We start from the raw sequence: 6,350 nt of genomic DNA, 5'->3' as shown, positions 1-6,350 counted from the left end.
CCAGTTCCTAAAGGGATCCAAAGCACAAACTGGGCATTTTAATGTACTGGGAACTTTTATTTCCTGGTTTTCCATCTCTCAGAACTGAGTGGTGCTGGTCACTGCCCTCCCCAGCGTGGAAGTGACACCGGTGGGTTGGGTTGCAAAGACTTGTTTAGAATGTTTTAACGTTCTGCTGTTTCTGGCTTTGTCAGGAAAACGTTTCCCGGATTTTTTGTAGTTATGGTATTGGTTTGTTTTTGTTGCGTTGTGTTTTGTTTTTTCAGTTTTATTTTGTGGCTTTGTCATCCAGGCGGCTTCCTGGGAGGCGTATTTCCATCATTTAAAGTTGTGCTAAAATAAATCCCCGGTTCTTTGTAACAACAGCACTTCATGCATTATTCAGTTTCGGAATCGAAGCCAGCGGCATCTGCTGGCCTTGGCGACTGGCTGGGTGGCCTCTGGGTGAAGGCAAGGCCCACAGCTGCTCAGGTTGCTGGGTCGTTACGGCGCCCTGCCAGGTGGGCCACGCCTCGGGATGCTGCCCTTCCCCACGGGCCTGCAGCCCTCTTCCTGGGGTGAAGGCGCGGCTGCCTGCGGCACAAGTTCAACAACAGTAACTCCTCGCGTTCAGCAGAAGGGAGTCAGAACAGCTGCTCCATGGAGCCACTGGGGACACAGACTCCTCCTCTCCTGCTGCTCCCCTGTCCCTAGGCTGTAGCCCTCCTCCACGTGGTCCGCAAGACCAGATCGTCCTCTTCCCAAGCATCAGAATGTTGAAGACACACACTGTGGATGGATTCCACGTTCTGCCTCCAGTCAGGTGCCATCGGCCAGAGCCTACCATAGCAGCCTACCTACCGCTATGCCCCTGCTTCAGGGGAGGCTGGGGACAGTACCCACCCCACCCCCGGCCCACATCCCGCTAACCACTTCCAGGTACTGTGCCCCAGTGGCTCCCAGCCACCGCACCCGCAGCCCTCCTGTGGGTTCCCTCTGACCTGCTTGGCCTGAACACAGGGATGTTGGGTGTGCAGGGAGTCGGTGTCCCCGGGCAGCCCTCAACCCACGTCTGCTGGAAGTTGGGGGACAAATACTGCAGCCTTTGCCCCTCCGGTGGGATACCACTGAGGCATGACCTGCAGAGTTCTCCCCTGGGATTCAGTGGCGCCAGCTCAAGAGCACACCCCCTGCCTCCTTTCTCGTCCCCATGTCTCTCTGGGGCTTCCTGGAATCTCTTCCCAATGACACTACTTGCATCCATATCCTTATCTCCAGATCTGCTCCAGGGGGAACCCAGCTTGGGACAGGGGACCAATCAGGACTCCATTGCAGACTTGCTTTTATTTCATTGGTCCCTAAATGATCGGCAATTGGGTTAATTTGTGTCCGTTAGCGTTACTGTGCCGCGGTGAATGTCCCTGCATAGTTCTCGTCCTGCGTGTGTGGGTACAATCACAGGATAAATTCTTAGAAGACAGATCCACACCCCTGGGCACGCTGTTGACTGTGCCTGTTCCTCGGGTGGCTTCAGCTCTCTGCCGATGTATGTTTTACTGTGGCTGTGCTCACGGCACCAGGACAATCCAGGATCTGGATGGTCGCACTTAAATGCTGGTGGCATGCCCCGGGTTGCTCTATGGGCCGCCGAGATATGCTTACCTCATCCCTCTGCACTCAAACATTTAGGTGTTGTCCATTTCTCTGTGAGGACTTCTGCCTTGCATGCTTCCTGAAGGGTCTGTTTTCTTCTTTGAGGACATCATGGACAGAGAAACACTCGGCACACAGCAGGACCGACAGCTCCTTTGTTTTTTTCTATTTTACTTATTTATTTTTAAGTTACATCCAAGTTAGTTAGCACAGAGTGCCATAATGATTTCAGGAGTAGAATCCAGTGATTCATCCCCTGTGTGTCCCCAACAAGTGTCTTCTTTGATGCCCCTTACCCATTTAGCCCATCCCCCACCCACAAGACCTCCAGTAACCCTCAGTTTGTTCTCCGTATTTAAGAGTCTCTTAGGTTTTGTCCCCTTCCCTGTTTTTATATTATTTTTGCTTCCTTTCCCTTATGTTCATCTGTTTTGTCTCTCAAAGTCCTCATATGAGTGAAATCATATGATATTTGTCTTTCTCTGAGTAATTTCGCTTAACATAATACCCTCCAGTTCCATCCACGTAGTTCCAGATGGCAAGATTTCATTCTTTTTGATTGCCAAGTAATACTCCATTGTATCTATATACCACATCTTCTTTATCCATTCATCCATTGATGGACACTTGGGCTCTTTCCATACTTTGACTATTGTTGATAGTGCTGCTATAAACATTGGGGTGCATGTGCTCCTTCAAAACAGCACATCTGTATCCCTTGGATAAATACCTAGTAGTGCCATTGCTGGGTCATAGGGTAGTTCTATTTTTAATTTTTCGAGAAACCTCTATGCTGTTTTCCAGAGTGGCTGCACTAGTTTGCATCCAGATAGCTCCTTCTTCCCTAAGTATTCTTTTTTTCATGTTTATTTTTGAGAGAGAGAGACAGAGTGTGAGTGGGGGGGAGAGGCAGAAAGAGAGGGAGACACAGAATCTGAAACAGGCTCCAGGCTCTGAGCTGTCAGCACAGAGCCCGACGTGGGACTCAAACCTATGAACCGCGAGATCATGACCTGAGCCGAAGTCTGACGCCCAACCGACTGAGCCACCCAGGCGCCCCTCGAGATACTCGTTTTAAAAGGTTAGGAGGGAGATGTGGTTACCTTCGGCAGAGGGAGGCGGCAGGGCGCCGCTGGAGAAGAAGCTCCCAGGCAGGTGTAAGCATCGGTCACGTGTCACTTGATCCTTCTGCTGCATCACAGGCGTGCAGCACCGTATTGTGTATATATCAAGTAGGACACAGCTGTGCCCGTTGCAGGAAAACTGAGACACACACAGTCCAAGTGGAGGTCAGCCTGGCTCCGACCCCAATAGGAGGGGACCCTGGGGGGTCCCTGCTTCCTTCTACCACCAGATGCTGCATGGTACACCAGGCCTGCTTCCCACCTGGGCCTGGAGGGAGGGAGGCCCAGAGAGAGTCCTTTGCTGGGGTGTCCACCCTGTGGCAGTCCTCTGCACCCCAGACACCCCAGGAGCATGCAGCAGAACTGACTTCTGCCTCCTGCAGGCTGAGAACCAGTACCCACCTGTCCCCAAGGCCTGGGGAGGGCCCCTTTGCAATTCTCACTCCACTGGGGACCTCATTCCCCCTTCTTTCTGGAATAGGGCCCTTGTCCACCTTACTCAGTGCAGCCCCCATAGCCATTTTCAGGGTCCCCACACCCTCTCTCCTAGGGAGAGGGCTATCGTTAGTGTCCCCAATTTTATTCACCCAAGGACTCCAAGGTGACGTCCTAGTCCCTCTCTTTGTAGAACAGAGCAGAGGAAACCCTCACATCCTCAGCAGGCACCCTCCTACCTATGCCGCCATTACAAACTCCAAAGCAGTTGGTATTACGTACACTTCCTTTGAAGACTTTGTAATGCACCGACGGTGTGCTGTTAGGTTCATGTATGAAAATTGCAGAAATCAGTAGCCCTGTCGCCAAGTTCCCCAGTTCTACCCAGAGGTCCTGATTGTTACCTACTACACACACACACACACACACACACACATGCAGGAGCATATCAGCCACACTTCTGCTGTGCCTTTAAAAAATTCTTAATATGCTTTGTGGATTGCTCGAGAGCATTATATTAAGAGCTGTTTCTTCATTTCCGTGGCCGCCTACTGTTTCGGGGTACAGCCCTGATGTCACCAAACAGCCCCCTATTAGTGGATATTAGGTGGCCTCCGATGCTTCGCTGTTTCTTAGGGCGCCGTCATGAATGTTTTGTCCACATACATTTCCTCACATGTGTGAGTACATCTTTGGAATCAGTTCTTGGAAATGACGTCCGTCCTCTCACTAACTCTCACGCCAACCCCTCGAGATTAAACATAGATGAGAACACGGAGGCTCAGGAAGCAAAGTGCTCCATGCAAGTGGACACAGGATGTGAACCTGCGATGTTTATTCACACGGTGTGGGTTCTGAGGAGATGAATAGCCCCTTCGAGGCGGTACCCCCTACTCAAGTTCACCTCTGTCCGGAAAGGAGGGCTCTGGGGCCGCTGCAAGGTGGCCGAGAGGGAGGCTGCACAGAGCTGGGCTCTAGGAGAGGCCCCTGGAGGGGTGGGCAGCATGGGCACCAGTGAGGGCAGCAGGGACTCCTGACCCAGGGAAACGGTGGCTCAGTAGCTTGAATTCCCAAAGGTAGCTCTGTGGAGGCGGCAGCGGTGGGGGGCTGAGGCTGGACGGTGATGTAAAATCTGGTGCCCCAAGCCTAGGGAAGCCACGCGGAACCCTGCTGGTCCAGAGACGTCGGCCAGGGCCACAGCCAAGTCTCTGCTCCCAGCCCAGACCTGCCCTGGGACCCCACACCAGCCTCTGCTGCCCTCCTAGCCAGCCCCCCACCCAGATGTCCAAGTCAGAACTCCTACGTGGCCAGGACTTGGTCCCCCAGGCCTGCCCAGACACTGAGTGTCATCTTCGTGCCTGCCAGAAGGTGCACCAGCGTTGTGTGAGGCCACCGATCCTCCCCTAGGCAGCGTTCTCTAACAGCTACATTAGGTCTGGACATGCTACCCTCCTGCTCCCCAGACTTCAGTGGCTCCCCACTCCCCCTCAGACAAATGTTGGCATTTAACGTTCTCCCCTACCTGTCTCCTAACCATCCTGAAAAATGGCACTTCAAATTCCTTAAGTGGGACATTAATCTGTCCCACCTCAGGACGTTTGCACTTGACTTCTGCTGCCTGGAGCATCTCTTCGTATAAGGTTCCTGCTTCTCACCCGGGCCCCCATGCCCTCTCTTACCCTCTCTCCCCATCCACTCTGCCCTACTTTGGCACCTGCTGGCCATGGCCGTTTGGCCCCCAACAATCCCACTCTGGTCAATTCCCCAACAGAGGGCTGGCGGGGGTTCAGAGGGGAGGACGAGATGGGGGATCTCTGCCGCCTGCTCCCCATTACTTCAAGCCTTTGGCAGAGGCCCCACAGCCACAGCCCCCTGCCTGCCCTGGAGATCACGGCCCCTGCCCACCCCTCCACCCCAGGGGAGGGACTGGCTCCCCACTGGTGCTGGGCCCTGGTGGGTTGAGAAGCCCACTGCCTCCAGAGCTCCCTGACACATCCGCTGACCACTTCGGTTTGTCCTCCAGATCTCTGCTCTGTGTCATCCGCCGGGAGACCTCTTCCCATAGCAGACCCTTGGGGCAGGCCCCAGCACCAAGAGTCTGGGCCCTTGTGCACAGCCTGACTGGTCCCCACAGGACGCCTGGCTGGAAGCTGATCCCATTCTGCAGCAGTAGAAGCTGAGACTCAGGACCCCCTGTGCTCTCAGACTCCAGCCTCTGCAGTTCAGCGCCCACTGGATCGGTCCAGACAGTTGGAGCAAGAGCCCACAGCAAGATGAGGGAGGGAACGTGACACCCAGGACAAAAGTCAGGGCCAGTAGGGGCAGGGAATAGGCACGCAACTGTGTGCGTGTGTGTGTGTGTGTGTGCGTTCGCGCAAGCCTGAGTGTTTTAATTGCCTCTCCGGATATCTGGTTAGGGGACTGTGCAGGTGTCTCTGTGACCTGCCAGAGGTGATATACAGTGTGTGGAGCCAGGGGCTTGGCCAGTCAGAACAGACACAGGGCTTGGAGTTGGAGGGAGGCGCAGAGGCAATCAGGGCGGAGCTAGGGTCTTTGGGAGGTGGGGTGATGCCCCCCACCAACTGGTCAGGGAAGCCCTTCATTGTGTAACTGGTGGGTGCCAGCCAGCCCAGTGACAGGGCGAGTACGTGAAATGTTGTGTGGTGGGGTCTTCCCAAGGGTTTCCGGGTGCTTCACCGTGTGTGCTCATGGGTGGGAGGTGCATTCACGTCTATGCGGTCAGTTTAGAGGTGGCCAGTCCAAGAGTCCCTTGCAAGTGCCTCCACCCTCAGAGCAGGCTGCACAGAGACCCGAAGCTTGCCGGCCCTTCCTCTGCTTTGCCTGTGCCGTGTGGAAGGATGGCGGCAAAGCCCCCATCCCCTCAGGCCTGCTTCACCACCTGCGGACGGGGCCCGCCCGCCCGAGGGTCCCCTGAAGCCTCTCCCACAAACTGCCTTGCTGTGGAAGGAACCACAGGACATTAGCCCCTCCTTTCTGGACCTCGGTTTCCTCAGGTTAGACGTGGAGCATGTTGGGTCATGAACGTCTGTGTACAGACCTGGGGTGGGAGGCTTGTGTGTGGTCAATGGGCAGCGGTGGCTGTCCACATCCTGGGCCTGACACTTACCCTCTGACTGGAATGGATCTTGTTGGCACCAG

Source organism: Lynx rufus, unplaced genomic scaffold (assembly GCF_022079265.1).
Source record: "Lynx rufus isolate CCGP_SWC_20201006 ecotype Redwood Valley unplaced genomic scaffold, mLynRuf1.p SCAF_4, whole genome shotgun sequence".
NCBI lineage: Eukaryota > Metazoa > Chordata > Mammalia > Carnivora > Felidae > Lynx > Lynx rufus.
Note: the sequence above shows the minus strand (reverse complement) of the source record.